The sequence below is a fragment of the Scyliorhinus canicula genome, chromosome 3, assembly GCF_902713615.1.
Source record: "Scyliorhinus canicula chromosome 3, sScyCan1.1, whole genome shotgun sequence".
Taxonomy (NCBI): domain Eukaryota; kingdom Metazoa; phylum Chordata; class Chondrichthyes; order Carcharhiniformes; family Scyliorhinidae; genus Scyliorhinus; species Scyliorhinus canicula.
The window spans coordinates 916,036-930,479 of record NC_052148.1 but is presented as its reverse complement, the minus strand read 5'-3'; the positions used below and the strand labels follow the sequence as shown (position 1 = coordinate 930,479).

Genomic DNA, 14,444 nt, shown 5'->3' with positions numbered 1-14,444 from the left:
ATCCTCTGCAGACTCCAGTATCCTCTGCACTTTTCGCTTTACCACTCATCTTAGTGTCATCTGCAAACTTGGACACATTGCCCTTGGTCCCCAACTCCAAATCATCAATGTAAATTGTGAACAATTGTGGGCCCAACACGGATCCCTGAGGGACACCACTAGCTACTGATTGCCAACCAGAGAAACACCCATTTATCCCAACTCTTTGCTTTCTATTAATTAACTAATCCTCTATCCATGCTACTACTTTACCCTTAATGCCATGCATCTTTATCTTATGCAGCAACCTTTTATGTGACACCTTGTCAAAGGCTTTCTGGAAATCCAGATATACCACATCCATCGGCTTCCCGTTATCTACTGCACTGGTAATGTCCTCAAAAAATTCCACTAAATTAGTTAGGCACGACCTGCCTTTTACGAACCCATGCTGCGTCTGCCCAATACTGTGACAGTAGCAGTGATGTGTTCTTGATCACTCAGTCTGAGATACTGTGACAGTAGCTGTGATGTGTTATTGATCACTCAGTGAACTCAGTAGTGAACTCGCCAACATTGAGGGCATTTAAAAGTTTATTGGATAAGCATATGGATGATAAGGGCATAGTGTAGGTTAGATGGCCTTTAGTGTTTTTCCATGTCGGTGCAACATCGAGGGCCCAAGGGCTTGTACTGCGCTGTATCGTTCTATGTTCTACATCACTGCTACTGTAACAGTATCTCAGACTGTGATCAATAACACATCACAGCGACTGTCACAGTTTCTCAGACTGAGTGATCAATAACACATCACAGCAACTGTCACAGTATCTCAGGCTGAGTGATCAATAACACATCACAGCTAGTGTCACAGTATCTCAGACTGTGATCAATAACACATCACAGCACAGCTACTGTCACAGTATTTCAGACTGTGATCAATAACACATCACAGCGACTGTCACAGTATCTCAGACTGAGTGATCAATAACACATCACTGCTACTGTCACAGTTTCTCAGACTGAGTGATCAATAACACATCACAGCGACTGTCACAGTATCTCAGACTGTGATCAATAACACATCACAGCTACTGTCACAGTATCTCAGACTGAGTGATCAATAACACATCACTGCTACTGTCACAGTATCACAGACTGTGATCAATAACACATCACTGCTACTGTCACAGTATCTCAGACTGAGTGATCAATAACACATCACAGCTACTGTCACAGTATCTCAGACTGAGTGATCAATAACACATCACAGCTACTGTCACAGTATCTCAGACTGAGTGATCAATAACACATCACAGCTACTGTCACAGTATCTCAGACTGAGTGATCAATAACACATCACTGCTACTGTCACAGTATCTCAGACTGTGATTAATAACACATCACAGCTACTGTCACAGTATCTCAGACTGAGTGATCAATAACACATCACAGCGACTGTCACAGTATCTCAGACTGTGATCAATAACACATCACAGCTACTGTCACAGTTTCTCAGACTGAGTGATCAATAACACATCACTGCTACTGTCACAGTATCTCAGACTGTGATCAATAACGCATCACTGCTACTGTCACAGTATCTCAGACTGTGATCAATAACACATCATTGCTACTGTCACAGTTTCTCAGACTGAGTGATCAATAACACATCACTGCTACTGTCACAGTATCACAGACTGTGATCAATAACACATCACTGCTACTGTCACAGTATCTCAGACTGTGATTAATAACACATCACAGCTACTGTAACAGTATCTCAGACTGAGTGATCAATAACACATCACTGCTACTGTCACGGTATCTCAGACTGTGATCAATAACACATCACCGCTACTGTCACAGTATCTCAGACTGAGTGATCAATAACACATCACAGCTACTGTCACAGTATCTCAGACTGAGTGATCAATAACACATCACAGCTACTGTCACAGTATCTCAGACTGAGTGATCAATAAGACATCACTGCTACTGTCACAGTATCCCAGACTGAGTAATCAATAACACATGACTGCTACTGTCACAGTATCTCAGACTGTGATCAATAACACATCATTGCTACTGTCACAGTATCTTAGACTGAGTGATCAATAACACATTACTAAATGAATACTTTTCGTCAGTATTCACTCAGGAAAAAGATAATATTGTGGAGGAGAATGCTGAGACCCAGGCTATTAGAATAGATGGCATTTAGGTGCGTAGGGAAGAAGTGTTGGCAATTCTGGACAAGGTGAAAATAGATAAGACCTCGGGGCCTGATGGGATTTATCCTAGGATTCTCTGGGAAGCCAGGGAAGAGATTGCTGAGCCTTTGGCTTTGATTTTTACGTCATCATTGGCTACAGGAATAGTGCCAGAGGACTGGAGGATAGCAAATGTGGTCCCTTTGTTCAAGAAGGGGAGTAGAGATAACCCCGGTAACTATAGGCCGGTGAGTCTAACATCTGTGGTGGGTAAAGTCTTGGAGAGGATTATAAAAGATACGATTTATAATCATCTAGATAGGAATAATATGATTAGGGATAGTCAGCATGGTTTTGTGAAGGGTAGGTCATGCCTCACAAACCTTATCGAGTTCTTTGAGAAGGTGACTGAACAGGTAGACGAGGGTAGAGCAGTTGATGTGGTGTATATGGATTTCAGTAAAGCGTTTGATCAGGTTCCCCACGGTCGGCTATTGCAGAAAATACGGAGGCTGGGGATTGAGGGTGATTTAGAGATGTGGATTCAGACATTGGCTAGTTAAAAGAAGACAGAGAGTGGTAGTTGATGGGAAATGTTCAGAATGGAGTTCAGTTACGAGTGGCGTACCATAAGGATCTGTTCTGGGGCCGTTGCTGTTTGTCATTTTTATAAATGACCTAGAGGAGGGCGCAGAAGGATGGGTGAGTAAATTTGCAGACGACACTAAAGTCGGTGGAGTTGTAGACAGTGTGGAAGGATGTTGCAGGTTACAGAGGGACATAGATAAGCTGCAGAGCTGGGCTGAGAGGTGGCAAATGGAGTTTAATGTGGAGAAGTGTGAGGTGATTCACTTTGGAAAGAATAACAGGAATAAGGAATATTTGGCTAATGGTAAAATTCTTGGTAGTGTGGATGAGCAGAGGGATCTCGGTGTCCATGTACATAGATCCCTGAAAGTTGCCACCCAGGTTGATAGGGTTGTGAAGAAGGCCTATGGTGTGTTGGCCTTTATTGGTAGAGGGATTGAGTTCCGGAGCCATGAGGTCATGTTGCAGTTGTACAAAACTCTAGTACGGCCGCATTTGGAGTATTGCGTACAGTTCTGGTCGCCTCATTATAGGAAGGACGTTAAAGATTTGGAACGGGTGCAGAGGAGATTTACCAGGATGTTGCCTGGTATGGAGGGAAAATCTTATGAGGAAAGGCTGATGGACTTGAGGTTGTTTTCGTTAGAGAGAAGAAGGTTAAGAGGTGACTTAATAGAGGCATACAAAATTATCAGAGGGTTAGATAGGGTGGACAGCGAGAGCCTTCCCCCGTGGATGGAGGTGGCTAGCACGAGGGGACATAGCCTTAAATTGAGGGGTAATAGATATAGGACAGAGGTCAGAGGTGGGTTTTTTACGCAAAGAGTGGTGAGGCCGTGGAATGCCCTACCTGCAACAGTAGTGAACTCGCCAACATTGAGGGCATTTAAAAGTTTATTGGATAAGCATATGGATGATAAGGGCATAGTGTAGGTTAGATGGCCTTTAGTGTTTTTCCATGTCGGTGCAACATCGAGGGCCCAAGGGCCTGTACTGCGCTGTATCGTTCTATGTTCTACATCACTGCTACTGTGACAGTATCTCAGACTGTGATCAATAACACATCACAGCTACTGTCACAGTTTCTCAGACTGAGTGATCAATAACACATCACAGCAACTGTCACAGTATCTCAGGCTGAGTGATCAATAACACATCACAGCTACTGTCACAGTTTCTCAGACTGAGTGATCAATAACACATCACTGCTACTGTCACAGTATCTCAGACTGTGATCAATAACACATCACTGCTACTGTCACAGTATCTCAGACTGTGATCAATAACACATCATTGCTACTGTCACAGTTTCTCAGACTGAGTGATCAATAACACATCACAGCGACTGTCACAGTATCTCAGACTGTGATCAATAACACATCATTGCTACTGTCACTGTATGTCAGACTGAGTGATCAATAACACATCACTGCTACTGTCACAGTTTCTCAGACTGAGTGATCAATAACACATCACTGCTACTGTCACAGTATCTCAGACTGTGATCAATAACACATCATTGCTACTGTCAGTTTCTCAGACTGAGTGATCAATAACACATCACAGCTACTGTCACAGTATCTCAGACAGAGTGATCAATAACACATCACTGCTACTGTCACAGTATCTCAGACAGAGTGATCAATAACACATCACTGCTACTGTCACAGTATCTCAGACTGAGATCAATAACACATCATTGCTACTGTATCTCAGACTGTGATCAATAACACATCATTGCTACTGTCACTGTATCTCAGACTGAGTGATCAATAACACATCACTGCTACTGTCACAGTTTCTCAGACTGAGTGATCAATAACACATCACAGCGACTGTCACAGTATCTCAGACTGAGTGATCAATAACACATCACAGCTACTGTCACAGTATCTCAGACTGTGATCAATAACACATCACTGCTACTGTCACAGTATCTCAGACTGTGATCAATAACACATCACTGCGACTGTCACTGTATCTCAGACTGAGTGATCAATAACACATCACTGCGACTGTCACAGTATCTCAGACTGAGTGATCAATAACACAGCACTGCTACTGTCACAGTATCTCAGACTGAGTGATCAATAACACGGTTCTTGGTAAATTCCACTAAGGAAAATTCCACTACGGTAAATTCCACTCGGAAAATTTCACTATTGGTAAAAATCACTACGGCATATTCCACTAAGGTAAATTCCACTACAGTACCTTAAAAAAATAATAATAAATAATTTGGGATAGATTAAGAATATGAATACATTTTAGCTCACATTTTATTCACACATTAAGATAAAAATGATGGCGAGCACATAAAAATAGATAAAAGAATATGAATTATGAATATGAATATGAATTAGCGGGGCTCGTTGGTCTAGGGGTATGATTCTCGCTTTGGGTGTGTCGCTGTTGGAATTTGCGAGAGGTCCCGGGTTCAAATCCCGGACGAGCCCTTCGATGAGGTTTTCCGTTGGTCAAGCAACATGTTTGGGCAGCACGGTAGCATTGTGGATAGCACTGTGGCTTCACAGCTCCAGGGTCCCAGGTTCAATTCCGGCTTGGGTCGCTGTCTGTGCGGAGTCTGCACATCCTCCCCGTGTGTGCGTGGGTTTCCTCCGGGTGCTCCGGTTTCCTCCCACAGTCCAAAGATGTGCGGGTTAGGTGGATTGGCCATGATAAATTGCCCTTAGTGTCCAAAATTGCCCTTAGTGTTGGGTGGGGTTACTGGGTTATGGGGATAGGGTGGAGGTGTTGACCTTGGGTAGGGTGCTCTTTCCAAGAGCCGGTGCAGACTCGATGGGCCGAATGGCCTCCTTCTGCACTGTACATTCTATGATCTATGAATACATTTTAGCTCACATTTTATTCACACATTAAGATAAAAATGATCCAGGAATAGTTTGTAACAATGATTGTGCTTCCTCATCGAGATTTTGTACAGCAGTAGCTATTACTCCCCGTGAAGATACTATGCCCGTTCTCATTACTTCACTTTTCATTGAATTAACTGCCTTTCGGGCATTAACGTGTGCACTGCTTGCTGAGTGATTATGGGGGCCCGTTGAAAAAATAACTTCTGGTATACTGGAGTTGAAAGTTGTATGTAGTCTAGCCCGGCAACCTTTGTAAAAACGCTCACAACGCCAATATATTTTTGTTTTGCTACTGTTAACTCCATTCTTTTCGTATATATGATTCTCTTCGTCGCAAAGCTTAAGTTTGTTCTTCTCTGATGTTATAAATGTTGCCATGGTTGAGGGTTTAAAAGTTCAAAGTTAAACTGAATAGAAAAAAGTAGTAGCACCAGTGAAATTAGTTTTTTATAGACCATTTACTAACGACTAATTCGTAAAGAAGGGTGTAACAAGTAGTTTAGTTTTTTATAGACCATTTACTAACGACTAATTAGTTATGAAGTGTGTCCACCATTTACTGTAGTGGAATTTACCTTAGTGGAATTTACCGGTCACCCAATAACACAGCACAGCTACTGTCACAGTTTCTCAGACTGAGTGATCAATAACACATCACCGCTACTGTCACAGTTTCTCAGACTGAGTGATCAATAACACATTATTGCTACTGTCACAGTATCTCAGACTGTGATCAAGAACACATCACAGCTACTGTCACAGTATCTCAGACTGTGATCAAGAACACATCACAGCTACTGTCACAGTATCTCAGACTGAGTGATCAATAACACATCATTGCTACTGTCACAGTATCTCAGACTGAGTGATCAATAACACATCATTGCTACTGTCACAGTATCTCAGACTGAGTGATCAATAACACATCATTGCTACTGTCACAGTATCTCAGACTGTGATCAATAACACATCATTGCTACTGTCACAGTATCTCAGACTGAGTGATCAATAACACATCACAGCTACTGTCACAGTATCTCAGACTGAGTGATCAATAACACATCACAGCTACTGTCACAGTATCTCAGACTGTGATCAATAACACATCACAGCTACTGTCACAGTATCTCAGACTGAGTGATCAATAACACATCACAGCTACTGTCACAATATCTCAGACTGAGTGATCAATAACACATCATTGCTACTGTCACAGTATCTCAGGGTTCTACCATTCACTGTATATTCCCTGCCTGAATTACACCTTCCATAATACATTATCTCACATGTATCCGGATTAACCTCCATCTGCCATCTCTCCGCCCGAGTCTCCAAATGATCTAAATCCTGCTGTATTCTCTGACAGTCCTCATCGCTATCACAATTCCACCAACCTTTGTGTCGTCTGCAAACTTACTAATCAGACCAGTTACATTTTCTTCCAAATCATTTATATATACTCCTAACAGCAAAGGTCCCAGCACTGATCCCTGGGGACACGACTAGTGACAGCCCTCCAATCAGAAAAGCACCCTTCCATTGCTATTCTCTGCCTTCTATGACCCAGCCAGTTCTGTATCCACCTTGCCAGCTCACCCCTGATCCCGTGTGACTTCACCTTTTGTACCAGTCTGCCATGAGGGTCCTTGTCAAAGGCCTTACTGAAGTCCATTTAGACAACATCCACTGCTCTACCTGCATCAATCATCTTTGTGACCTCTTCAACAAACTCTATCAAGTTAGTGAGACATGTCCTCCCCTTCACAAAACCATGCTGCGTCTCGCTAATACGTCCATTTGTTTCCAAATGGGAGTGGATCCTGTCTCGAAGAATTTTCCCCAGTAATTTCCCTACCACTGACGTAAGGCTCCCCTGGATTATCCTTGCTCCCCTTCTTAAACAAAGGACAACATTGGCTATTCTCCAGTCCTCCGGGACATCAGCTGAAGACAATGAGGATCCAAAGATTTCTGTCAAGGCCTCAGCAATTTCCTCTCTAGCCTCCTTCAGTATTCTGGGGTAGATCCCATCAGGCCCTGGGGACTTATCTACCTTAATATTTTTCAAGCTCGTCTTTTTGGATCTCAATGTGACCCAGGCTATCTACACACCTTCTCCAGACTCAACATCCACCAATTCCTTCTCTTTGGTGAATACTGATGCAAAGTATTCATTTAGTACCTCGCCCATTTCCTCTGGCTCCACACATAGATTCCCTCCCCTGTCCTTCAGTGGGCCAAACCTTTCCCTGGCTACCCTCTTGCTTTTTATGCATGTGTAAAAAGCCTTGGAATTTTCCTTAACCCTATTTGCCAATGACTTTTCGTGACCCCTTTTAGCCCTCCTGACTCCTTGCTTAAGTTCCTTCCTACTTTCCTCATATTCCACACAGGCTTCATCTGTTCCCAGCCCTCTAGCCCTAACAAATGCCTCCTTTTTCTTTTTGACGAGGCCTACAATATCTCTCGTTATCCAAGGTTCCTGAAAGTTGCCGTATTTATCCTTCTTGCGCACAGGAACATGCCGGTCCTGAATTCCTTTCAACTCACATTTGAAAGCCTCCCACATGTCAGATGTTGATTTACCCTCAAACATCCGCCCCCAATCTAGGTTCTTCAGTTCCTGCCTAATATTGTTATAATTAGCCTTCCCCCAATTTAGCACATCCACCCTTGGACCACTCTTATCCTTGTCCACCAGCACTTTAAAACTTACGAATTGTGGTCACTATTCCCGAAATGCTCCCCTACTGAAACTTCTACCACCTGGCCGGGCTCATTCCCCAATACCAGGTCCAGTACAGCCCCTTCCCTAGTTGGACTGTCTACATATTGTTTTAAGAAGCCCTCCTGTATGCTCCTTACAAACTCTGCTCTGTCTAAGCCCCTAGCACTAAGTGAGTCCCAGTCAATATTGGGGAAGTTGAAGTCGCCCATCACAACAACCCTGCTGTTTTTACTCGTTTCCAAAATCTGTCTACCTATCTGCTCCTCTATCTCCCGCTGGCTGTTGGGAGGCCTGTAGTAAACCCCCAATATTGTGACTGCACCCTTCTTATTCCTGATCTCTACCCATATAGCCTCGCTGCCCTCTGACGTGTCCTCCCGCAGCACAGCTGTGATATTCTCCCTAACCAGTAGCGCAACTCTGCCACCCCTTTTACATCCCTCTCTATCCCGCCTGAAACATCTAAATCCTGGAACGTTTAGCTGCCAATCCTGTCCTTCCCTCAACCAGGTCTCTGTAATGGCAACAACATCATAGTTCCAAGTTCTAATCCAATCTCTAAGTTCATCTGCCTTACCTGTGTTTAAACAAAGGAGATTACAATGGGATGAGAGAAGAACTAGCTACGGTAAACTGGGAGCAAAGACTTTATGGTGGAACAGTTGAGGAACAGTGGATTTTTCACAGTGCTCAGCAAAGGTTTATACCAACACAAAGGAAGGACGGTAGAAAGAGGGAAAATCGACCGTGGATATCTCAGGATATAAGGGAGAGTATCAAATTGAAGGAAAAAGCATATAAAGTGGCAAAGATTGCTGGGAGACTAGAGGACTGGTAAATCTTTAGGGGGCAACAGAAAGCTACTAAAAAAGCTATAAAGAAGAGTAAGATAGGGTATGAGAGTAAACATGCTCAGAATATAAAAACAGACAGTAAAAGTTTTTACAAATATATAAAACAAAAAAGAGTGGCTAAGGTAAATATTGGTCCTTTAGAGGATGAGAAGGGAGTTTTAATAATGGGAAATGAGGAAATGGCTGAGGAACTGAACAGGTTTTTTGGGTCGGTCTTCACAGTGGAAGACACAAATAACATGCCAGTGACTGATAGAAATTAGGCTATGACAGGTGAGGTCCTTGAGAGGATTGTTATCACTAAGGAGGTAGTGATGGGCAAGCTAATGGGGCTAAAGGTAGACAAGTCTCCTGGCCCTGATGGAATGCATCCCAGAGTGCTAAAAGAGATGGCTAGGGAAATTGCAGATGCACTAGTGATGATTTACCAAAATTCACTAGACTCTGGGGTGGTCCCGGTGGATTGGAAATTAGCAAACGTGACACCACTGTTTAAAAAAGGAGGTAGGCAGAGAGCAGGAAATTATAGGCCAGTGAGCTTAACTTCGGTAGTAGGGAAGATGCTGGAATCTATCATCAAGGAAGAAATAGCGAGGCATCTGGATAGAAATTGTCCCATTGGGCAGACGCAGCATGGGTTCATAAAGGGCAGGTCGTGCCTAACTAATTTAGTGGAAATTTTGAGGACATTACCAGTGCAGTAGATAACGGAGAGCCAATGGATGTGGTATATCTGGATTTCCAGAAAGCCTTTGACAAGGTGCCACACAAAAGGTTGCTACATAAGATAAAGATGTATGGCATTAAGGGTAAAGTAGTAGCATGGATAGAGGATTGGTTAATTAATAGGAAGCAAAGAGTGGGGATTAATGGGTGTTTCTCTGGTCGGCAATCAGTAGCTATAGGTGTCCCTCAGGGATCCGTGTTGGGCCCACAATTGTTCACAATTTACATAGATGATTTGGAGTTGGGGACCAAGGGCAATGTGTCCAAGTTTGCAGATGACACTAAGATGAGTGGTAAAGCGAAAAGTGCAGAGGATACTGGAAGTCTGCAGAGGGATTTGGATAGGTTAAGTGAATGGGCTAGGGTCTGGCAGATGGAATACAATGTTGACAAATGTGAGGTTATCCATTTTGGTAGGAATAACAGCAAACAGGATTATTATTTAAACGATAAAATATTAAAGCATGCCGCTGTGCAGAGAGACCTGGATGTGCTCGTGCATGAGTCACAGAAAGTTGGGTTACAGGTGCAACAGGTGATTAAGAAGGCAAATGGAATTTTGTCCTTCATTGCTAGAGGGATAGAGTTTAAGACTAGGGAGGTTATGTTGCAATTGTATAAGGTGTATATGGGGCTGTTTAGCTCACAGGGCTAATCGCTGGCTAATCGAAGGCAGACCAAGGCAAGCTAGCAGCACGGTTCAATTCCCATAACAGCCTCCCCGAACAGGTGCCAGAATGTGGCGACTAGGAACTTTTCACAGCAACCTCATTTGAAGCCTACTCGTGAAAATAAGCGATTTTCATTTTTCAGGTGTTAGTGAGGCCACACCTGGAGTATTGGGTTCAGTTTTGGTCTCCTTACATGAGAAAGGACGTACTGGCACTGGAGGGTGTGCAGAGGAGATTCACTAGGTTAATCCCAGGGTTGGATTATGAGGAGAGGTTGAGTAGACTGGGACTCTACTCTTTGGAATTTAGAAGGATGAGGGGGGCTCTTATAGAAACATTTAAAATTATGAAAGGAATAGATAGGATAGATGCGGGCAGGTTGTTTCCACTGGCGGGTGAAAGCAGAACTAGGGGACATAGCCTCAAAATAAGGGGAAGTAGATTTAGGATTGAGTTTAGGAGGAACTTCTTCACCCAAAGGGTTGTGAATCTATGGAATGCCTTGCCCAGTGAAGCAGTTGAGGCTCCTTCATTAAATGTTTTTAAGGTAAAGATAGATAGTTTTTTGAAGAATAAAGGGATTAAGGGTTATGGTGTTCGGGCCGAAAAGTGGAGCTGAGTCCACAAAAGATCAGCCATGATCTCATTGAAAGGCGGAGCAGGCTCGAGGGGCCAGATGGCCTACTCCTGCTCATAGTTCTTATGTTATACTTCTTGCATTAAAACATATGCACTTCAGGCCACCAATCCCGCTGTGTTCAGCAACATCTCCCTGTCTGCTCTTCCTCAGAGCCATACTGGCCCTATTCCCTAGTTCTCCCTCAATGCTTTCACCTTCTGACCTATTGCTCCGGTACCCACCCCCCTGCCATACTAGTTTAAACCCTCCCGTGTGACACTAGCAAACCTCGCGGCCAGGATATTTATGCCTCTCCAGTTTAGATGTAACCCATCCTTCTTATACAGGTCACACCTGCCCTGGAAGAGCTCCCAGTGGTCCAGATAACGGAAACCCTCCCTCCTACACCAGCTGTTTAGCCACGTGTTTAGCTGCTCTATCTTCCTATTTCTAGCCTCACTGGCACGTGGCACAGGGAGTAATCCCGAGATTACAACCCTTGAGGTCCCGTCTTTTAACTTTCTGCCAAGCTCCCTGAACTCCTGCTGCAGGACTTCATGCCCCTTCTTGCCTATGTCGTTAGTACCAATATGTACAACGACCTCTGCCTGTTTTCCCTCCCCCTTCAGGATGCCCATGGAAGTGCAGAAGATTTTAGTTTCGACGGGCAGCATGGTCGGCAGAGGCTTGGAGGGCCGAAGGGCTTGTTCCTGTGCTGTACTTTTCTTTGTTCTTTGTTCTTTGCTATCTCTTTTTTCGAACCCTGGGGTGTAGTCCATCCGGTCCAGGTGATTTATCCACCGTCAGTCTTTCAGTTTCCCCAGAACCTTCTCTTTAGTGATGGTCACTGCACTCACCTCTGCCCCCTGATTCTCCTGGAACTCTGCCATCCCACTGGTGTCTTCCACCGTGAAGACTGATGCAAAGTAACTATTCAGTTCCTCTGCCGTTTCTTTGTTTCCTATTATTACTTCTCCAGCCACATTTTCTAGTGGTCAAATGTCTATTTTTGCCTCTCTCTTACCTTTCATACATTGAAAAAAACTCTTCCTATCTTCCTTTATATTACTAGCTGTATTACTAGCTAGCTTGCACTCATACTTCATCTTCTCCCCCCTTATTGCTTTTTTAGTTGTCCTCTGCTCGCATTTAAAGGCTTCCCAATCCTCTGACTTTCCACTAATCCTCGCCACTTTGTCTGCTTTTTCTTCAGCTTTTCTGCTGTCCTTAACTTCCCTCGTCAGCCATGGATGCCTTGTCCTCCCCTTAGCATGTTTCCTCCTCCTTGGGATGAATTTCTGTTGTGCCTCCCGAATAACCCCCCAAAACTCCTGCCATTGCTGTTCCACTGTCTTCCCTGCTCGGCTCCTTCTCCAATCAACTCTGGCCAGCTCCTTCCTCATGTCTTTGTAGTTACCCTTATTTAACTGTAATACCGTTACATCTGATTGCAGCTTCTCCCTCTCAAACTGCAGGGTAAATTCTATCATATTGTGGTCACTGCTCCCAAAGGGTTCCTTCACCTTAAATTCCCTAATCAAGTCTGCCTCATTACACATCACCAAGATGGGAGATGAAGGCTTTGCAAAAAAGAGCATGAGGCGCGACTGAAAACTACCTCTGTGCAGAAGGAGTATCTTCAGGAAAGCAATTTAAAGATTTTTCTTTTAAACACAGTTTTAGTTGTAGGTGCTGACTAACTTGACTGATCGGCTGCTGCAGAAACGGGAGTCACTGGAGATTGTGTCGGTTGCAGGGACTAACCATGACCCAGGAAAGCAAGAAAGTCCACGGCACTGGCTTCTACATCAGCATGTGTTTATACACTGTACTGCAGTGAGAATTTATCCAGGGAGAAAACTGATATAATGGTCAAGCAATCTTTGGGGATCATTTGGGGGCAGCACGGTTGCACAAGTGGATAGCACAGTTGCTTCACAGCTTCAGGGTCCCAGGTTCGAAACCCCGCTGGGTCACTGTCTGTGCGGAGTCTGCACGTTCTCCCCATGTCTGCGTGGGTTTCCTCCGGGTGCTCCGGTTTCCTCCCACAGTCCAAAGACGTGCAGGTTAGGTGGATTGGCCATGATAAATTGCCCATAGGGCCCAAAATGATGAGGAAGTGTTATTGGGTTACGGGAATAGGGTGGAAGTGAGGGCTTAAGTGGGTCGGTGCAGACTCGATGGGCTGAATGGCCTCCTTCTGCACTGTATTTTCTATGAAAAAATTCAGAATTGCCTGTTCCCTACTAGGCTCTGTCACGAGCTGCTCTAAAAAAACGTCTCTTAGACATTCCACAAATTCCTTTTCTTGAGGTTCACTACCGACCAGGTTTTCCTATTCCACCTGCATATTGTAGTCCCCCATGATTATTGTACCATAAGATTGTACATACGCTGCAGGAAAGGATGTACCGAAGCGTGGTACTTGGCGAGACCATGCAGACGCTGCGACAATGAATGACTGGACATTGCGCGACAATCGGCAGGCATGAATGGTCCCTTCCAGTCGGGGAACACTTCAGCGGTCAAGGACATCGAATGCGGCCTTCAAGATGCACGACAGAAACTTATAGACAAGTTCCGCACAGGAGTGGCCTCAACCGGGAACTTGGATTCAGGTCACATTACATTCACCTCCCGCCATCTGTCCTGGGCTTGCAAAATCCTATCAACTGTCCTGGCCTGAGACAATTCACACCTCTTTAACCTGTGATTATCCCTCGTTCCAGTTGCTCCGTTTGGACAAGTAAAGACTTAATTACCTGCAAATACTCGCATTCAAAGTATGGTATTGCATCTTTGACTTTGTCTGTGTGTGTGTTTCTGGAACCTACCTCTTCCTTCACCAGAGGAAGGAGCAGTGCTCCGAAAGCTAGTGATTCAAATCAAACCTGTTGGACTTTAACCTGGTGTTGTAAGACTTCTTACTGTGCTCACCCCAGTCCAACGCCGGCATCTCCGCATCATGATTGTTGTGATGTTGCCTTTTTTACATGCCTTTTCTATCTCCTAATTTATTTTCTGCCCCACATACTGACTACTGCTAGTGGGCCTGTACATAACTCCCATCAGGGTCTTTCTCTGCTGAGTAGTACTACACTCCGTATGCTTCACCCGATGCCGGTGTTTATGTATTTACATTGTGTGTTACATGTTTGCCCTATTATGTATTTCTTTTTCACATGCGGAA

General features: G+C 44.1%; 1 protein-coding gene and 1 non-coding gene across 2 annotated transcripts in view; one reads left to right on the top strand and one right to left on the bottom strand.

The window, feature by feature from the left end:
* fbxo41 (F-box protein 41) overlaps positions 1–14,444 on the bottom strand; it is a 258,780-nt gene that overhangs the window by 151,559 nt on the left and 92,777 nt on the right. The gene's annotated exons all lie outside the window — the stretch shown is intronic.
* On the top strand, positions 5,147–5,236 carry trnap-ugg. Its single transcript is given in 2 exon segments — positions 5,147–5,182; positions 5,201–5,236. It is a non-coding gene; the product is annotated as a tRNA-Pro (tRNA).